Raw genomic sequence first — 22,008 nt, 5'->3', positions numbered from 1 at the left:
AAACCTAAGTAATCAACATGCTTTTTACACCATTGCATTTTTATTTTGGACACCTTGTGTCCACATTCACAAAGCCAGTTTAGTAATGAAACACCATCCACTCGGCAGGCCTCCTCAGTTTTACTACAGAGCAGCAGATCATCTGCATACTGTAGCAGGACTGAACCATGGTGAGGTTGCCAGGGCCTCAATGTGGCCTGGAGACAACAGGTGCGTCAATAATCTGCACCAGGTAAGTTGTTTACCCTCAAAAGAAAAGGCAAAAAGTAATTGTGTCTGTGAATCTACAGGTATGCTGAAAAAAGGCATTCTTCAAATCAATTACAGAGAAGAACGCAGCATCTGCAGGGATTGCAGAAATGAGTGAGTTTACATCTGGAACAATTGGTGCAATTGGGACAATTAGCTGATTGATCGCTCTGAGATTCTGTACGAATCTTATACTGCCATCAGCTTTGGCAACAGGGTTCACAGGAGTACAGTATGGTGATACAATATGTCTGAGAATACCCTGTTGTAAGAATTGCTGTATCATGGGGCGGAGACCTTCTATCTTTTCTGGTGAGAGGGGACACTGCATAGGTCAGAACACAAAACACTGGTTGTTGCACCGCTGTCCACTAAAAAGGGAATTTTACTTCCATTTATAATAAGTGGCAGCAGAGGTGAATCTTTACTATGACGGGAGAGTTGAATAAAGGCTGGGATACCCTCCTCCGGGCCCCGTCAGTGCGCGGGGTCTTTGGAATCTTCCCTGACTGCGGGGTTGGTTCTGTCTGTCAAAGCGTCTGGAGTTCCGATAGTTATGAGTGGGTGGGGAAATGAGTAAGCTTTCTGAGTTAAGCAAAGGTAAGCCAGCGTCATCTGTCCAGCAGTCCTTAAACCTTTTCCAAAACGCAGTAACAGACTATGAAGGTTTCTGTTTACAAGCCACAGCGACAGGCAAAAAAAAAAGCACAGGCAAAAAAGCCTTCCTTCATATGTGTATAGCTGCGTCCTTTGCAAGCTTTGCGCAAATAAGATATACAGCCATCGAGGGTAATGGTGGGCTTGGGACAGTGTTTTACTATTATCTAAACTCTGGGTTATTGGTGCTAGGGATAGAGCTAGTGGACGCACCCTCCAGCAGTGGAGCTGGAGGCAATCCCATTTAGTGTGAAAGGGTTACTGCTGCCAAGAGATTTGTGTCTCTGAGCGCAGGATACATTGGAATGCAAGGGGGAGGGAGAGGGATACAGTTTCTCACTGCCTCGCTTCTGTGCTGTTGGAAACTGACATTTTTTCTTAAATCTCCATATAGAAAGGGTAATTACTGCCTTCCCGTAGGAATGGGTCCTGTCCTGCTTTCTCTATCCATCCCGCTAAATTATCCACCCATGGGTTAACTAAGTAATACTCTGAGGTAGAGTTGCGGGCGACATACATCTTGCATGTCTCACCAGGGAGGGGCGGGGAATATGCAGGTTTTTTTACTCTGACTAGAGCCCATTGTCAGACAGTAATATAAATCAACAGTACAACTTTAAAGGAAAATATCTAAAATATACAATACTCTACTTACTATACATGCATCAGCTTAACCAGTTAATTAGTCATTGACAATATCACAATATTATCTGTATAGTGAGAACATGAAATCTTTTGACGCGTACGATACTTACATTCGTACAAGATGTCAGAAAAATACAGCGTTTTAAACAGGAAGCAAGAAAAGTGTTTGAGTAAAGATATCTGGCAGACGAAAACTTACCAGCCGTCTGGACCAAATATAAGAACTTATCTCACTACAAACATACAAGAATATATATAGACGATCAAATCGAGGTATGATCTACGTTACGTATAGACCCCAGGTCTATTTTTTTTAAGTATCCCAGATACTGACGTCTTTGGAGAATTGCGCTTGGACCCCGGGTCCTTTCTCAGACGTATCTTTAAGTCCCAGACATTAAAGATTCTATGGTATCCCTGATACCTGTTTTATGCTTTTACATAAAACTTCGTAATATTAAGTCCCGGACTTAAATATTACCTTGTCACGTGTTCCCGGAACACTGACACGGATTCAGCTTCAGTGTATGACCGCAATCCTGTATGGCAAAGACAGACAATAAATTCTCTATCTTACCATTCAGGGACGATCACTGAATTCCGGACATAGCCCCCAGCTGAAAGGATTTGCCCTTATATTCTTTAACCCTCGATGTGATGGCCTCTTAGACGTCTGGAGTATGAACTTTTAGCCACAAGGTACATGCACAACACAAGCAGTAAAAATTCACACTGTTTTATTATGAGGTTAACAAAAGTATATAAGGCAATGCATATGGGTGTAACTGACATGTCGTTACACTCCCATTGGCTCGTTAATAGTTACCAGGCAGAACAGAAAAGGCGGATGTCCATATATGGGTTTTCTACAAGTTTCTCAAACATTTAACAAGGTTTTTGTAACACAGTATATTTGGGTAGAAAGAACAAGTTTCATCTGGTATGGAACTGACCTTGGATGCCAGACCCACACAGGCCTGGTATCTGTATGAGAGACAAAGGCACCTAGCACAGGGCAGCACGCATCCATGCAAACACATAAGAGTTCATATAGCATGTTTTAACCCTTCACTAGGGAAATAGAAATATTCACTTTTACACTGTAACTATTATAAGGAAATTGATCATATAAAAAGTAATATTTACAAAGCACAGAAGAGTTAACCCTTCAGCCTGTCACTAGCTAAAGGGAGAATTGAAGGTTATGGTTTAGTAATGATGTTACATAGTCTGTACTAAATGCTGATGTTTTCATAGGTTTATGGGCCCTATAGTGCCCTATCACCCTAAGAGTACCCGGGTCACTCAAACACCTATAGGTGTTATTTCAAAGAGTATTTTTTTTGTAATGCATGCAGTTGGAAATGTATAGTATAGAGTATATAGGATATTCTATGATATAAAGAGATAAGCTGAGATAAAGATTTATTACAATATAATTGCAAAGTTATAAGTGAGAGAAGTGGTTGTGTTTTATTTGCCATAAATACTTACCAATAGGGTTAATTGAGAATCCAGTTGATGACCGTTGGAGTGAATCTGAAACACAAGGAAGAACAGACAGTTGTGAAGGTACAGGTCAAAGTGCAACCTAGGGGAAGGGTATTAATACATGCACTTCATTGGCTTTCCCAAGCAAGCCTAAACTACATAAGTGCTTGGGTGGAGGCACGCCTTAGTAGTCACTGATAGTAACCCCCTCACTGCAGGGAAATAGTGGGTAGGAAAGGGTTACATTTATGTGGGGAGAATAACGATTTATGGATTTATGGGGAGAACAATGTGAATAATTCATGTGGGGAGCAATAGGATTTATGTGGGGAGCAATGTGATTGATATATGTGGGGAGCAATGTGATTGGTTTTTTTTCTGTGTACAGATGGGTCCATGTTTATCTTGACCTTTAATAGGATTAACTGAGACTGTCCAGTCAGACTCAATCCCCTGCTGTATTGTTCTCTGTATTGTATTGCAGCTGAGAACAATAGATGAAGGGTTTATGCTAATAAATCATGTTGTGCCTAGGCGCAGAAAACTAGTCAAGATAACCGTGGACCCATCTGTAGGCCAATGTATGTGTGGAAAAAAAATTTACTGTGAGGGACAATGTGTTTTTTTTTGTTTTTTCTTCTGTGGGGAACTGATGGTGTACCTTGGGAATTTTAAAATATTGTTCGGTGTGCCGCGAGTAAACAAAGGTTGAAAATCACTACTGTAGGGAGTCGGATAGTGGTGGGGCTGCTGCCTTATAGATTCTGTGCCGGAGATTCACTTCCAATACCAGCTGTTCCTTCCTCTTTTTTAGGTGGCCGTGCTGCAGCCTGCGGCAGCGAGGACAAGCAGTGGATGGCTGGTGCAGTATCATGACTTCACAACGTCATTAAAATGATGCACCATAGCCAAGATAGCAGTGACCGAGGGGAGGAAGGGGCATGACTGAACCCTTTGACCCCCACCCCCAGGGCTGCCACCAGAAATTGTGGGGCCCGTGACTGACAAAATAGAAACCCCCCCTCCCCCCCTCCGAAAAAAAAGTAAAATAAAAATAAATATATATTCCAAAAAATAAAAAATAATATTTCTATTCCAGTGCCAGATATGCCCCCAGTACCAGATACAGAAATGCCCCCACTGTGCCTGCCAGATATGCCCCCAGTGCCAGATACAGAAATGCCCCCACTGTGCCTGCCAGATATGCACCCAGTGCCAGATACAGAAATGCCCCCAGTGCCAGATACATATATGCCCCCAGTGCCAGATACATATATGCCCCCAGTGCCAGATACATATATGCCCCCAGTGCCAGATATGCCCACAGTGCCAGATACAGAAATGCCCCCAGTGCCAAATACATATATGCCCCCAGTGCCAGATACATATATGCCCCCAGTGCCAGATACATATATGCCCCCAGTGCCAGATATGCCCACAGTGCCAGATACAGAAATACCCCACAGTGCCAAATACAGAAATGCCCCCAGTGCCAGATATGCCCCCAGTGCCAGATACAGAAATGCCCCCACTGTGCCTGCCAGATATGCCCCCCGTGCCAGATATGCCCCTAGTGCCAGATATGCCCCCAGTGCCAGATATGTCCCACTCCCCAGTGCCAGATATGCCCCCAGACCCCAGTGCCAGGTACACATGTCCTCAATGCTCCGGGCCCCCTTTTCATAAAACCCACAGTCACAGACAACAGAGACATACATACTTACCTGTGTAAAGAAATACTTACCTACAAATCTGTCCTCTCTGCTCTCTCTGTCTCTCCCACGCTATCTGCTGCTGCCAGCCGCCTCCTGTCCCTAGCTCCACGGCTCCTCTTCACCCGACGCGGCGTGACGTCATGACGTCACGCTGTGTCGCATTTGAATAAAATAAACTTTATTTAGCCGAACAGCAAGCTGCAGCTTGCTGTGATCGGCGGCGGGACACGAAGGGGCAAAAGCCGCGCCGCGGTCAGTGTCACCGGCGGTGGTCGCCGCCGGGAATAGCCGCTGTGTGTGCAGCCCGGGCCCTCCACTCTGTCAGAGTGGCCGGGCCCGGGACAACTGTACACAGGGCACCCCCTTGATGGCGGCCCTGCCCACCCCCACCCTCCCAGTCGCTGGGCCTGCGTCTCTTCCTAAGTGGGTATTACTCAAAAATGCAGCACTAACCCTTTATGTAAGTTGGCACATAAAGCCCAATGTGTGCAATAATTTCTTGCTCAGAAAATAATTAAAAGTTGGATATTTATTGAACTGATCATTTGTCATTTTGTTAAAGGGACACTCGATTTACAGAAATTAGATTTTAAAGGTACAATGTATAAAATATCCCATAAAAAAATAAAATCATTTGCAGAAAGTAAGTATCATAACAAGTATCATAACAAGTATGTATAACTATTATTGTTAAAGGTCTTAACCTTTTTGTACAGTCTAATAACTTAATTTGCAGAACTCCACATTCAGTAAAGATGCCATTGTTTCTCTTCTCTTCCAAATACATTTTCTTCCACCCAGAGACCTTCTGTTAACCTTTTTTGAGCCATTATAAATCTTTTCTGGTCCCAAAAACTAGAAGATTTGTGGCAAAGGGGTTTGTGTAATGTCATAAAATGATAGTGTAACATCATAGATCCCAACATTTATTGATGGTAAGTGCAGGTTAGATTTATGTGGCCCCATCCCATTCCCCTTCTTGAAATTCTATTTGCATACTGTGCAATGACAGATTCCATGGTGCTGAGGTTCCCCTTGCAAGTGTTTCCTTATTCCATACCCAGATCAAAGACCCGAGCCTTGCCAGTAGATTGTCTCAAAGTGTATTGGCGTGTTCAGGGTTGGACTGGCCCACAGGAGAAACCACCGGTGGGCACTACTGCCTGGGGGCCCAACTCCTCCTCTTGGGATCAGGTTCCAGACTGTGCTGTTACTAATCGAGTATATTATCATGCATGCACTACAGTATTTTCTGTATATATTTATCTAGGGGACCAACCCATGCAAAATGGTTAGGCAAACCAATATGGCGGATGGGCACACCCCCTCTATAGAATGACCACACCCCTAAACATGGGCCTCTACCATTGTATTCCCCTGGTGGGCCCTACTTCCCCCAGTCCGACACTGGGCGTGTTTCAAGAAAGAACTTTGAGGGCACTTACATGTCACCAAAGCAACATAAACCTCCTGGCTGTGGCTGAAATACAGCATTTTAATAGCCTGGCAACTGAGGGGTTAACTTTTTAGTTTGGGAGGAATTGCATCATGACTGCAAATGGTTGTCGATTGGTGGATTTAGGGTAGGAGGTGTTCGGCGCCCCCCTGCAAACTATAAATTTGTGCCCTCCCATCCCAGTGTCGCTTACACACGTAACGCCCCCTGTACCAGTGCCGCTTACACACATAACGCCCCCAGTAGCAGTGCCGCTTACACACGTAACGCCCCCTGTAGCAGTGCCGCTTACATACGTAACTCCCCCTGTAGCAGTGCCGCTTACACACGTAACTCCCCCTATACCAGTGCCGCTTACACATATAACGCCCCCTGTACCAGTGCCGCTTACACACGTAACACCACCTGTACCAATGCCGCTTACACACGTAACGCCCCATGTACCAGTGCCGGATACACACGTAACGCCCCCCGTACCAGTGCCGCTTACACACGTAACTCCCCCTGTACCAGTGCCGCTTAAACATGTAACGCCCCCCGTACCAGTGCCGGATACACATGTAACTCCCCCTGTAGCAGTGCCGCTTACACACGTAACTCCCCCTGTACCAGTGCCGCTTACACATATAACGCCCCCTGTACCAGTGCCGCTTACACACGTAACACCCCCTGTACCAATGCCGCTTAACACGTAACGCCCCATGTACCAGTGCCGGATACACACGTAACGCCCCCCCCGTACCAGTGCCGCTTACACACGTAACTCCCCCTGTACCAGTGCCGCTTAAACATGTAACGCTCCCCGTACCAGTGCCGGATACACACGTAACTCCCCCTGTAGCAGTGCCGCTTACACACGTAGCGCCCCCTGTACCAGTGCCGCTTACACACGTAATGCCCCCTGTACCAGTGACGCTTACACATGTAACGCCCCTGTGTACCAGTGCCGATTAGACACGTAACGCCCCCTGTACCAGTGCCACTTACACACGTAACGCCCCATGTACCAGAGCCGCTTACACATGTAACGCCCCCTGTACTAGTGCCGCTTACACACGTAACGCCCCCTGTACCAGTGCCGGATACACATGTATCGCGCCCCCCCCCCCCGTGCCAGTGCCACTTACACACATAACTCCCCCTGTACCAGTGCCGCTTACACACGTAACGCCCCCTGTACCAGTGCCGCTTACACACGTAACGCCCCCTGTACCAGTGCCGCTTACACAAGTAACTCCCTTTGTACCAGTGCCGCTTACACACGTAACGCCCCCTGTACCAGTGCCGATTAGACACGTAACGCCCCCTGTACCAGTGACGCTTACACATGTAACGCCCCCTGTACCAGTGACGCTTACACACGTAACGCCCCCTGTACCAGTGCCGATTAGACACGTAACGCCCTCTGTACCAGTGCCGAGTAGACACGTAACGCCCCCTGTACCAGTGCCACTTACACACGTAATGCCCCCCCCGTACCAGTGCCGGATACACACGTAACGCCCCCCCCCCCCCCCCCCCGTGCCAGTGCGGCTTACACACGTAACTCCTCCTGTAGCAGTGCCACTTACACACGTAGCGCCCCCTGTACCAGTGCCGCTTACACACGTAATGCCCCCTGTACCAGTGACGCTTACACATGTAACGCCCCTGTGTACCAGTGCCGATTAGACACGTAACGCCCCCTGTACCAGTGCCACTTACACACGTAACGCCCCATGTACCAGAGCCGCTTACACATGTAACGCCCCCTGTACTAGTGCCGCTTACACACGTAACGCCCCCTGTACCAGTGCCGGATACACATGTATCGCGCCCCCCCCCCCCGTGCCAGTGCCACTTACACACATAACTCCACCTGTACCAGTGCCGCTTACACACGTAACGCCCCCTGTACCAGTGCCGCTTACACAAGTAACTCCCTTTGTACCAGTGCCGCTTACACACGTAACGCCCCCTGTACCAGTGCCGATTAGACACGTAATGCTCCCTGTACCAGTGCCGATTAGACACGTAACGCCCCCTGTACCAGTGACGCTAACAGACATTATGCCACATTCACACATACACACACACAGATACACACACCACATACACACATATATATATATATACACACACACATACATACTGTACATACATTACACACATACACAGTCACACATATATACAGTATACACAGATACTGTGTATACACACACACACACACACACACTCACTCTCTTTCCAGACCCGTACCTAAGGAAGTCTGGCTGGCCGAAGCTGCAGCAGCTCATCCTCCTGCTGCAGCCTGGTCCCGTCTAGCTCGCCCCTTATTCCCATCTAGCTCCGCCCCCTTTTGGATCCCGCCCGGCCAATGCACTGTCACACAGGGGAGGGGGAGAGGAGGCTTTGTGCTGCCTTCGCCGAGGGGGAGAGGAGGCTTTGTGCAGTAGCAGGGACATTAGCAGCAGCTCAGCACAGGGATGCAGAGCAGGGAGAGCGTCTCTCCACCCTGGCGTCTCCCTGCACTGCATCCCTTTGCTGAGCGGTCAGCACCGGGCCTGGTAAGAGGAGACATAGGGAACATGTGAGGGGATGTTGTACTAACTTCAGCCTCCTTGCCACACCGCTCGCTCAGGTCCCGGCGGGGGGGAAGCCGGAGCGGTCGCCTCCACGCGGCAGGGCAGAGGGCTATGAGAGCTAGGGGTGCGGTTTCAGATACCGCCGCACCTGTAGTTAGTCAGTGGGCGGGGGGCTCATGGCGGGGTTCCCACCGGGAGAGTTGCTCCGGGTGAAGCTGCGGCGTTGCCCCCAGTTACCGCAAGGTGAAGGGTGAGTAGTGGCAGGAGCAACACAGCAGGCGGGGATCTGCCTGCTGATGGGGAGCTGGGGGCTGTAGTCCACAATGCGAGAAGATGGAGGGCGGCCAGGGGGCGCAGCCATTTTGCGGTGCCTGACTATTCTGATGATATGGCTGCTGATAGTGGTGGAAGTGCAACATCGTCGTCGGCACATAGCTCTTTTGAAGGTGGTCATACACGGAGGTCTGGAGGACAGGGTGCACGGAGTGCCTACGTCATCGCAAATTGATGTTAGTTCATTAACATCAGTGTGTGCAGTGGTGGTGTCTGCTGTAGTTCCCTTATTTTCCACTGGGCCTGGTGCGAGGTGGATGGGCAGCTGGCACTACGGTGGACACAGGCACTTATTCCGGCCTTGTCGGCTGGCTTAGGGACTAGTCAGTCCGTGGCTAGAGGTTCAGGAGACAATGGCCCTCATTCCAAGTTGATCGCTCGCTAGCTACTTTTAGCAGCCATGCAAACGCATCGTCACCGCCCACAGGGGAGTGTATTTTCGCTTTGTAAGTGTGCAATCGCATGTGCAGACAAGCGGTACAAAAACATTTTGTGCAAAACAAGACCAGGCCCGTAGTTACTTATCCTGTGCGATGATTCCAATGACGGAGGTCCCGGAATTGATGTCAGATACCTGCCCTGCAAATGCCTGGTCACGCCTGTGTTTTCCTTACCACTCCCAGAAAACGGTCAGTTGACACCAATAAACGCCCTCTTCCTGTCAATCTCCTTGCGATCGGCTGTGCGAATGGAATCGTCGCTAGAAGCAGTGCACAACACTGCTCTTTGTACCCGGACGATGTGCGTGCGCATTGCATACACATGTGCAGTTTTGCTATTTATCTTACCTGATTCCTGCGCTGTGAAAATCATCAGCGTGCGATCAACTCGGAATGACCCCCTATGTAACTGCTGCTGTTGTGGGAGATGTGTCTTCTCTATCCTCGTTAGCAGAGAATCCAGTCGCTATGGACTGTTGCCATCGTTGCAGGGGATCCAGGAATGGTGCGTCAGGGGGCAGAGAGCCTTCCAGCAGTGCCGGTGAGTCGTCGTCAGATACAGATTAGTCTGATACACTAGGGAACACTACATATGTGTCAGGGGAGAGCTCAGCTAGGTCAACAGATACTACTCGGACTTCCAAAAGGAGGTCAGGAGGTCATAGAAGGGGTAAACGCAGGTGTAGGTCAGTGCATAGTTCGTTAGGGTCCACGTCATCTTCCTCGTCATCTTCCTTGCAAGACGAGGAGCGAAGATTTCGTAGAAAGCGCAGGCATAGCCGGAAATCTTCCGGTTCAGACTCATCTGAACCGGAAGATCATCTCAATACGGCTGTGCTGCGTGGCCTATGCCCCAGGGTGCGAGATAGGATACGGAGGGGACGGTATGTTAACATCTTTGTGCTAACCAGCACTGCAATGAAGGCATTGTATGTTGCAAGGAAGAAGGGGGCTGCCGCTGAGGATAATTATAGGTCGTATCATGCGTGGATACGAGGCATACTGGTTTTCGCGGGATATTATCTAGAATAGCACCCTGATGAACATATGAATGTGGTATGGTACCAATACCTCATTCATAATTTGTTCACGTCATACAAAGGTTTCATCATACAAAGGTTTCGTCATATAAAGGTTTCGCATTTGTCGTAAACAACATGGCAGAGACGTTATGGATTTCGGTTGTAAAGACGTTGAGCTTTACACCGAGGTTACCCAAGCCAGAGGTTCGGTTGATGAAACTGACTTGTCGAAGTCAAAAATATTACATAAAAAGAACATACAAACTCTACACACATATAAGTCGCTGTACTTGCAAATACGCGCAGCGAGCACAGCAATATATGGTAACACACGCATTTACACGGACATGCCACAGAGATGGATTCGACACTTATTTCATACAGTACATAATTATAATGATATTAAGCGCCAGACATCATGATGATTTAAAATTATATAATGAAGTAATGTCATGTATGTGTATTATTCGAACGAAGCAAGATACACCTGTCATATTTGGTATTTTAGCAACCAGATTAATGTGTAGATTCATTTGATACTTGTTATTAAGTTGTAGGACATTGCAACAAATAGTTATGATTAAATGTATGAAAGGTAAAATCACTTTTATTAGAACAATAGATATTCCAAACAGGTAGTGGACAGGAAGCTCAGGCCAGCCCCTTTGGATGTCTTCAAGGCTGAACCTGTGAAGCATATACAAATAGACTAGTGACTTATCATGAATGAGAAAGTTCCCTCCCCAAAAAACTAGATAACACATTGCTGATCACACAGGAGGCAGTTGCTGTTTTGTCTCAGAGGATGATGGAGTTGCTTCTAGACCAGTTCCTGCATGATTTTACAGAGAGAGAGAGAGTGATATGGAGAGACGAATTTATATGAGAAAGATAATGGTATTGTATGCTGGCCTGTAACTGTAACTGTATGTATTAACTGCTTACTGTATAAATTGTAATCATGTAATTATGTGTATACTGTACATTGTAATATATTGAATCCATATCCTTTTAATAACAAATATATACATCAATGAGCTTTGGAACTCAGATAATGTGTCGGTGTATTGTTTTCTCTTATGGGATGCAGTGTTTTTCTATGTATAGCGCACATTCATGGCACATGGTAATAAGAGGTGGAGGCGTTTACAAAATATATTAGAGCGGGCATTTTAAATATTTGTTAGAAAGCAATTTGGCATTTACAGATGGGGCTGGTCCGCGATATCATGGTCTTAATGATGCACTGTACATTATAAACGCGATGCTGTGGTCGATCAGCTTGTGGTGGATGCATCGTAAAGCTGAGAAAATCATATTCGTGTGTATTGTTGTGATATCAGTAAGCCAATAATATGAAATTTCAAGGGACAATGCATTTCTCATAATATTTAAAATGCTAAAATGTATTTTTATTGTTGCAAAACAAAGTTCAAATAAGTCATATTGTGTTTGATTCAGATTGGATTGTTTATCTGTTTAATAGGTTTAAAAGTACATTTAAAAGTTGCTGCATAGCCTTGATATAGTTTTTTTTTTTTTTAAACTCAGGCCTAAAATAACATCTGGTGCTTGTATAATGTGTGATTTCTTTGTGACAAAGGAAGCCGCATGGTCTGTCCTCCATTTTGGACTAACCACATGGCCTGTCCACCATTTTGTGTAAACCTCATGGATGTTGAAGGGGGAGGAGCAGTGGCCATTTTAGAAAGGTCATTTTCTAAATAGCTGATTTGCAGTCTGCTCAGAACAATCAGTTGCCTTGGCCACATCAAGCACCATTTATGAGTTACCAATGCATTTATTTAACCCATGCCATAGTCAATTACAAATAGTTTCAATTGGGCCTAGTGAGAGTAAATCTTTCCCAGGATTTAGTTAACTCTCTGTTTGTTATAGGATTGCCATTGAAATGCAAATTAACCTGTGTAACTGCTTTTTCTTAGCAGTGAAAAGCAAATGGCTTTGATATGCAAACTAGAAGCACTGAATGGGTAAATGAGTCACATAGAAGGCTAGTGAATGATACATATATATAATATTATTATAATTATGTGTATATTTATATCAGTGTATGTTCTGCAAGATAGCTATCCAATCTGAATCATATCATTTAAATTATAGATTCTTGCATTCATTATAGATCTGTGTGAAATCGGATACATTTGTTCCTATATAGGTAAATTTGAAATAACAGTATTTTAAGGAAGTAAGTGTAAAGACACAAACGCAGGTCTGCATAAAAGTTTATACAGAACAAGTTGTGTCTAGTGGGCAATAGTAATTAGTATTGTTCACATTTATAGAGCTGTGTGATTTGTTTTGTTGAGGACACAGGGCTTTGTACACGTGTCTTGTACAAAGTACAGGACTGCGCACGCAGCATAAGAGACACGCACGGTCGCGTGTTTACGCAAAGTGCGTAAGAGTGCGGGCGCTAAGTACAAATTACACAATAGTGTCGTTTAGTTCAAAGGTGGGACAGTAGCCAGGCTACTTTTGTTTACACTGTATTGCCTCTGGGGGTAAAGCTGCCAATCTGAATGAATTAAAATTTTCTGTACAGAAAAACAAAGTGTATTTGAGTAAGCGAACGTAGGAGTGAGTGGATTCGAACCCAGGAATTCGGGATCCCGTCGTTCGGTACACCAAGTGAGTGGAGGCTTGGTGGCGTGAGGCGGCTGACTCACGTTAGTATAGGATTTGGAATATGTAAGTCGTGAAGAGACTTACACAGGAGCATGGTAGGGAATTGTGAATTGTGAACTGTGTGACCCATGTAGTTTTTTTGATACGCTCCGGCTGAGGTTTCGCAGCTTGTGATTCGATTCCAGTGGTCGCACAGCAGATAGGTAACAAGTACCTATACGCTGTGCGATTGGGCCGCGCGTTTGTGGGTGCGATATATAGCGCAACTTGATACCCCTTTTACGAGCTTTTGCGTAAAATAGCGGTATCATTAGCGCTGTATACAGCATACGCAAGCATGATTTGTGTATAAAAAGTGCATAGGGAGTTTTCGCTGGTCTCTCTCAGGAAAATCTCCAACGACAGATACTTTACTGGAAAGGGTAAGTCATAGTATTTACTACAGAAGAAGGGATGGGGCCACAGTTAAGTTGCAAGGACATTCATAAAAATAAGGTAGATGAAAATACATTTACAGAGGAGAGGGTCCTAACAGAACTTTCAAAACTAAAAGTGAATAAATCAATGGGACCAGATGGGATACACCCAAGGATACTCAAAGAGCTAAAAGATGTGCTGGTTACACCTTTAACAGAATTATTTAACCAGTCACTAAATACAGGTGCTATTCCAGAGGACTGGAAAAGAGCAAATGTACAAAAGTGGAAGCAAGGAAGAAGCAAGTAACTACAGACCAGTAAGCCTTACATCAGTAGTAGGGAAAGTAATGGAAAAACTATTAAAAGGAGTAGTGGAATATCTTAAATCAAACAACTTACAGGATCCAAAACAGCATGGATTTACGGGTGGGAGATCATGCCAAACAAATCTTATTGACTTTTTTGACTCTGTGATGAAAATAATAGATCAAGGGGGAGCTGTAGATGTAGCATATCTAGACTTTAGTAAGGCATTTGACACTGTCCCACATCGCAGACTGCTAAATAAACTTGAAAGCCTGGGGGTGGATTATAAATCAGTTAAATGGATAAGAACCTGGTTGCAGGATAGGAAACAGACAGTCATAGTTAATGGAGTGCAATCTATGGAGGGAAATGTTACCAGTGGAGTACCCCAGGGATCTGTACTTGGTCCAGTTCTCTTTAATATCTTTGTTGGTGACATTGCAGATGGTATTGAAGGGAAGATATGCCTTTTTGCAGATGATACAAAGATATGCAACAGGGTAGACACACCGGGAGGGGTCAAACAAATGATTAATGACCTAGGTAGGCTTGAGAAATGGTCAAGAACGTGGCAACTACAGTTTAATGCTAAAAAATGCAAAATCATGCACTTGGGTCTCAAAAACCCAAAGGCTAAGTATAGTATCAAGGGTACTATAATGGAAACTACTGAGGAGGAAAGAGATTTAGGAGTCACTATTTCAAGTGACTTGAAGGCAGGAAAGCAATGCAACAAAGCAATGAGAAAGGCAAGTCAGATGCTTGGTTGCATAGGGAGAGGAATCAGTAGCAGGAAAAAAGAAGTGATAATGCCACTGTATAGGTCATTGGTACGGCTCCATCTGGAATACTGTGTCCAGTTCTGGAGACCCTATCTCCAGAAGGATATAAATACATTAGAGAGTGTACAAAGTAGGGCAACTAAAATGGTGCATGGCCTACATCAAAAAACTTACCCGGAAAGGCTAAAAGATCTTAACATGTATAGTTTGGAGGAGAGAAGGGAAAGGGGGGACATGATAGAAACTTTCAAATATATCATAACATAGTTCAGGTGGGAAACATTCTTCAAAGGAAAAGAAGTATTAGAACTCGAGGGCATACATTGAGACTGGAGGGGGGGAGGTTCAGGGGAAATTTAAGGAAAAATTACTTCACAGAAAGGGTAGTGGATAAGTGGAATAGCCTCCCATCAGAGGTGGTAGAGGCTAAGACTGTAGGGCAATTTAAACATGCTTGGGACAGGCATATGAATATCCTTACAAAGAATTAAGGTTAAAAAAGGGTTGAGATTGCCTAAAGGATAAAATAAAAAAAGGGGCAGACTAGATGGGCCAAGTGGTTCTTATCTGCCGTCAAATTCTATGTTTCTATGTTTCCTAAAAACTTCCAGTAAATATAGGTCAATTAGGGGCCCTAGGCTGGGTACATCGCCTTCGCTATCAACAGTGTATGGTAGTACTGGCCAACGTGGGCGAGAGTGGGTGAAAGCACTCGGAGAACTTTCACCGTCACCTTATATTGAGTATTTTGGTGTTTGTGGGAAAAGGCCCACAATTATGGGAGACAGTTGCTCAACTAAGGGACATGTAGCCAGGGTTCAGGCTGAAGAGCCGCGGCCCAAGGGGTCAGCAAGGATTATTATGTGTGGGAAATATGGTCCACACGCTAAAGTTTATTGTGACGAATGGGTACGTATGACTGACAAAGATAGGGTACCATTCCCTAAGGTGGGCAGCTTTGAACCAGAGGTACTGCAGAATGTAAGCAGTAAAATATGTCTGATAAAATCCAGAAAACAAAGGGTCAGACATACAAAGTGTTTAAACCTGTGGCAGCAAGAGGGGTTGGTGAGTTTGATCCTAAGGTATTGCAGGTGGTATGTCTGACCAAAGTCATATAAGACAACAATGGAAATATAAGAACTGTTTGAACTTGTAGCAACAATAAACAAGTAGGAAGAAAAAAAAAGAATGCAAGTACACCGCCATATGTAGATGTGGAAGCAGTTACGGCCAGCATACAAACTATAGAAAATAATAAAAATGTGAAAAATATGACTGTAACCTATATATGTTTGTTTTCAGCCATTTCTCATGCACCCAGAGGAGTATCCAACCGGTAAAAGAAGAGCAGTAGCCTGTGGGGGAAGTGGCTGAGACCAGTGGAACAGGTAAGTATGGCATCATTCGTGTACATATATAGTTAAAAAAAATAATCAAGAAAGTAACGTCAGAAATGGAGAAAAACCTGTCCGCACATTAGTATTTGCCAGTAGGAAAGCGGACAGAGACAAGGTAACCCCAGGGTATTTCTTTCAGTTACCATATAAGAAGCAGAGGCGGAACTACCGCCAGTGCAAGCAGTGCGTTGCACTGGGGCCCGCCTCTGTCCAGGGGCCCAAGCATGTAATGAGTCAAACTGACTCATTACATGCCGCTGTGCGCTGCGGGCAACCGCTGCCCGCAGCGCACAGCCGCCCACAGAGTAGAGGAGCAGCTGCACGGACGGGGGAAGGAGGAGGAGGGAGGTGAAGGAGGGAGCAGCAGCAGCGCTTTGTTACTGGTGGAGGCGCTGCTGCTGCTGCCCCTCTGCTTCACTATAGGCTGTCTTCCGAGAACAGCCTATAGTGAAGCAGAGGGGCAGCAGCAGCAGCGCCTCCACCAGTAACAAAGCGCTGCTGCGGCTCCCTCCTCCACCTCCCTCCTCCTCATTCTCTACTGCCCGGGAATCGTCTGACGCTGCACCGAGGAGCCTGAGCCAGCGGAGAGGGTAAGTATAATTCTTCTTTCTGTCTTTCTTTCTGTCTTTCTTTCTTTCTTTCTTTCTTTCTTTCTTTCTTTCTTTCTTTCCAACAAAAATGGAGAATCTGCCTGCCGCAATGTGTAAAAATGGGGAATCTGCCTGCCGCAATGTGTAAAAATGGGGAATCTGCCTGCCGCAATGTGTAAAAACGGGGAATCTGCCTGCCGTAATGTGTAAAAACGGGGAATCTGCCTGCTGCAATGTGTAAAAATGGGGAATTTGCCTGCCGCAATGTGTAAAAACGGGGAATCTGCCTGCCGCAATGTGTAAAAACGGGGAATCTGCCTGCTGCAATGTGTAAAAATGGGTAATCTGCCTGCCGCTATGTGTAAAAATGGGGAATCTGTCTGCCGCAATGTGTAACAAGGGGGAATCTGCCTGCCGCAATGTGTAAAAAGGGGGAATCTGCCTGCCACTATGTGTAACAAGGACACGCTGTCTGCCGCAATGTGTAAAAAGGGGGAATCTTCCTGCCGTAATGCGTAACAAGGGCACGCTGTCTGCCGTAATGGGTAACAAGGGCACGCTGTCTGCCGTAATGTGTAACAAGGGCACGCTGTCTGCCGTAATGTGTAACAAGGGCACGCTGTCTGCCGTAATGTGTAACAAGGGCACGTTGTCTGCCGTAATGTGTAACAAGGGCACGCTGTCTGCCGTGATGTGTAACAAGGGCACGCTGTCTGCCGTAATGTGTAACAAGGGCACGCTGTCTGCCGTAATGTGTAAAAAGGGGACGCTGTCTGCCATTATGTGTAAAAAGGGCACGCTGTCTGCCGTTATGTGTTTAAAGTGTACGCTGTCTGCCGCTATGTTTAACAAGGGCACGCTGTCTGCCGTTATGTGAAAAAAGTGTACACTGTCTGCCGCTATGTGTAACAAGGGCACGCTGTCTGCCGTTATGTGTAAAAAGGGGACGCTGTCTGCCGTTATGTGTAAAAAGTGCACGCTGTCTGCCGTTATGTGTAAAAAAGGGGGACGCTGTCTGCCGTTATGTGTAAAAAGGGCACGCTGTCTGCCGTTATGTGTAAAAAGGGCACGCTGTCTGCCGTTGTGTGTAAAAAAGGGGGACGCTGTCTGCCGTAATGTGTAAAAAGAGGAATCTGTCCGGCGTAAGGTGTAAAAGGGTCTCTACCTGGTGTAGTGGTGCTACTGTGCGGCGTAATTTGAATAATGGAGACTACTGTGCACCGTTTTATGAATTGGTATTATTTTGTGGCCACACCCCTTCCCCACGAAGCCACGCCAGTATGTATTTTTGTGCGCGCCTACGGCGCGCACTGCCCCTGTTTTGCAGGCAGGGGTGGGGCTCCAATGCCGTTTCTTGCACACAGTGCTAAAATGTCTAGTTACGGCACTGTTGCTAGGTATCCACTTCCCTGAGCAGGTCCCCCCTCACCAGATCCTCTCCAGGGGTGAGGGGGTGGACTTGGATGGGATGGGGGGGGGCCCAAGCCATTTTGTCGCACATGGGCCCACCGCTCGCTAGTTCCGCCACTGATAAGTATTCATTCCTAGTAATGCCCCTAGTCAAGATGAGCTCGGAAATGTTTGTTGGACCATGTACAGACCCTTAATACGGGATGAGAAGGATTGAATGAATACTTGCATGACCTAGAAGCTTGTTAAACTTTTTTTCTTTTGTCTTTTGCAGTAATAGAAAACTCTCCATCTGGATAAGACCACTGGTAAACACTAATTTGGCAAATGGGAGGTGGCTGTTTATGTGCTAATGGACGGGCTCAATAAGGCATTGAGTGTCAGGGTGCAGACTTCTTTGCAAAATTGGAAAGGGGTCACAGTAGCTAATCTTAGATAGTGTGCTATTGAACATCACAAGAATAGTGCTAGGCGCAGAGAACAACAGGTGGAGAGGTTGAGGATGGTAAGTATACTGGCACATACAGGAAAGACCCATCAGTCCAAACCCCAGATCCCTAATGGTCAATAATATGTTACTGTTATGATTCCAGCACTCTGGTCAGAGGAGATCTTATGGCAAGGACCGGAGCACTGGAACGGAATGCTGGGGAAGGGAGCAGGACAGGAAAATAGCCCCTGGCGCCCTAACTCTGTTGTCTCACCCGTGTTGTCAGAAATCCCCTGCGAGACTATGGTTTCTTGAGCCCTTGGCAGCCGCGTTTGAAGGGCGGATTATGTCTGCCCAACTTCGATGCCCCCCGGTCTTAATGAGAGACAAAGGGAAACCCGAGACAGGGTGATAACAAGAGGCCCTCTAACTAAACAACCAGGCCAGGGGCTAAGCAAACTCAAAACTATGATATATGCGGAGAAACCGCCAGGGAAAAGGACAACCAAAATATCCACTTGTCCAATTCTCCTACCCGGCACCGCCGAGTACCAGAGAGGACTTGTGGAAGCGGAACCCTCCGCAAATGCTCCAAACACAAAATATAAAAGGTAAAGCGGCTGAGCTGCAACACACGGCAGAGCCGCAACTCACGAACACCACTGGATATAAAACGGTGATCAGTCAAGACTCCAGGGAACCAAACGACCTCTTGGGATGAGATGACAACTCCCGAATACCGGACTTCTGAGGACTGGAATGACCGGATACAGCAGGACTGGAAACAGACTCTCAGCAAACAAAGGCAGCATGCAGGAAGCTATTACCGGCGTCTGTGAGAAGCCCTGGGAGTGTATTTAACAAGGAGTCCTCCAATCAGCTGCTAAAGGCTGATTAGAATAAATGCCGTGCAACTGCCTTGCTGCACGGCCAGAGAGCAGGTGAATATCTTAATTTCTTAAAGCCTAGCAACGGGGAACGCGGTCCGCCAGTGGCGTCCCCGTTGCTAGGGTCCGTGCGGCTCAGCGCGCCCGGCGTCTAGCGTTGCAAGGGAGCCAGCGGCTGTACGCGCACGGCGTCTCTAATTGCTAGGCGCCAGGCCGCGCAGACAATCGGACCCCGGCGCCTAACAGTACCCCCCCTTGAGGAGGGGTCAAGGAACCCCTAAAGCCAGGTTTCTGAGGAAATTCCCGAAAAAATGCCCTCTTGAGCCTCGGGCATGAAGATCCTTATCCAGGACCCAAGACCTTTCCTCCGGACCATAGCCTTTCCAGTGAACTAGAAAATACAGCCGACCCCGGGACAATTTGGAATCGAGAACCTTCTCTACCAAGAACTCCTGTTGTCCCTGTACATCCACTGGAGATCTACCCTGAGAGATCTTCCGAGGAAATCTACTGGAAGAAACGTATTGTTTCAACAGGGAACAATGAAACATATTTCCAATCCTGAGAGATCTTGGTAAACGTAACCGAAAGGCAACTGGGTTGACTCTTTTAATAATAAGAAATGGCCCAATAAATTTGGGTCCCAGTCTAGCCGAGGATTGTCGAAGCCTGATGTTGCGAGTCGACAACCACACCCTATCTCCCACCTTAAAAGTGCAAGGACGTCGGAGCCTGTCAGAAAATTTCTTCTCTTGAAAGGCCGCTTTTCTGAGAGCAAGGTGCACCTTTTTCCAAATGGCTCTGAGATGGGAGGTTAAGGTTAGCGAGGAGACTGAGGAATGATGAAAAAAAGAATTAGCTCTGGGGTGAAAACCAAAAACTGAAAAGAATGGAGACTCTTTAGTGGAGGAATGACAAGAATTATTGTAAGCAAATTCAGCCAACGGAAGAAACTCGGACCAATCATTCTGGAGTTTGGCTGAATACAGGCGCAAATATTGTTTCAATGATTGGTTAACTCGTTCGGTTTGCCCGTTGGATTGTGGGTGGTAACCGGATGTTAACGACAATTTCATCTTCAATGAGGCACAAAAACATTTCCAGAATTGTGCGATGAATTGTGGACCCCGATCAGAAACAATATCAGTAGGCAACCCATGAAGCCTGAATACATGGCGGAGAAACAAAACTGCCAACCCTTGGGCAGAAGGCAATCGGGGAAGAGCAATAAAATGAGCCATTTTACTAAAACGGTCCACTACCACCCATATGACTCGGAATCCGGCTGAAAGGGGAAGGTCAACCACAAAATCCATGGAAATATGAGACCACGGCCTGAGAGGAACATTTAAGGGCATAAGTTGCCCGATGGGCAAGGAACGGGAAACCTTATGCTGTGCACAGACCTGACATGAATAAACAAATTCCTTGACGTCTTTAGAAAGACCAGGCCACCATACTGAGCGAGAGACTAACTCCAATGTCTTAGAGACTCCTGGATGCCCTGAAACTTTGTTATCATGGAATTCCGTTAAAACAGTAGCTCTCAAAAACTCAGGGACGTAAAGACGACCAGCAGGAGTAATTCTAGGAGCTTGGTGTTGAAGTTGTTTTAACTGGGTAAATAAATCTTGTGTGAGGCCCGCCCAGATGACCGAAGATGGAAGTATGGGAGTAACAGGATTGTTATTGTGAACCGGAAGAAAGCTACGTGACAGAGCATCAGCCTTAGTATTCTTGGAACCAGGCCTGAAAGTGATTATAAATTTGAAACGCGTAAAAAATAATGCCCAACGTGCCTGCCGGGCATTAAGCCGCTTAGCCGATTCAATGTATTGCAGGTTCTTATGGTCAGTAAATACCGAAATAGTATGTTTTGCTCCCTCCAGCCAATGCCTCCACTCCTCGAAAGCCCACTTTACCGCCAGTTAGTGATGAGCGGATTCGGTTTTACTCGGTTTTACTCGGTTTTACTCGGTTCTCAAAACGGCATCTTATTGGCTCACGGATGTCACGTGTTTTGGATAGCCAATAAGATGCCGTTTTGAGAACCGAGTAAAACCGAGTAAAACCGAGTAAAACCGAACCTCGCTCATCACTACCGCCAGTAACTCCCGATTACCAACGTCATAGTTGGATTCAGCGGAGGAGAATTTCCTGGACATAAAGGCACAAGGATGTAACTCCAGAGACTCCGGATCCTTTTGAGAAAGGATAGCCCCCACCCCAACCTCCGAGGCATCAACCTCCACCACAAAGGGCAATTCCGGATTAGGATGTCTGAGGACTGGAGCCGAGACAAAGGCTTGTTTCAAGGCCCGGAAGGACAACTCAGCTTCACGCGACCAGTTGGTAGGATCCGCTCCTTTCTTTGTCAGAGCTACAATGGGAGCAACCAGGTCAGAAAAAGAATGAATGAACCTCCTATAATAATTCGCAAACCCTAAAAAGCGCTGAATTGCTTTTAAATTGGTGGGTTGCGCCCAACTAAGGATGGCCTGGAGTTTCTTTGGTTCCATGGAAAATCCCTGAGGGGAAATTATGTACCCTAAAAAAGATACTT

At 46.3% G+C, this 22,008-nt stretch overlaps 1 long non-coding RNA gene across 1 annotated transcript; it reads left to right on the top strand.

Moving 5' to 3' along the window:
* The first annotated feature begins 287 nt into the window (after nt 1-287).
* LOC134925456 (uncharacterized) lies at nt 288-5,276 on the top strand. The gene is made up of 3 exons (XR_010177525.1): nt 288-363; nt 3,052-3,123; nt 3,857-5,276. It is a non-coding gene; the product is annotated as an uncharacterized LOC134925456 (long non-coding RNA).
* Nucleotides 5,277-22,008: the final 16,732 nt, after the last annotated feature.

The sequence above is a fragment of the Pseudophryne corroboree genome, chromosome 1 (assembly GCF_028390025.1).
Source record: "Pseudophryne corroboree isolate aPseCor3 chromosome 1, aPseCor3.hap2, whole genome shotgun sequence".
Lineage (NCBI taxonomy): Eukaryota > Metazoa > Chordata > Amphibia > Anura > Myobatrachidae > Pseudophryne > Pseudophryne corroboree.
The sequence above is the reverse complement of the archived record's forward strand: the minus strand, read 5'-3'. Positions and strand labels throughout refer to the sequence as shown.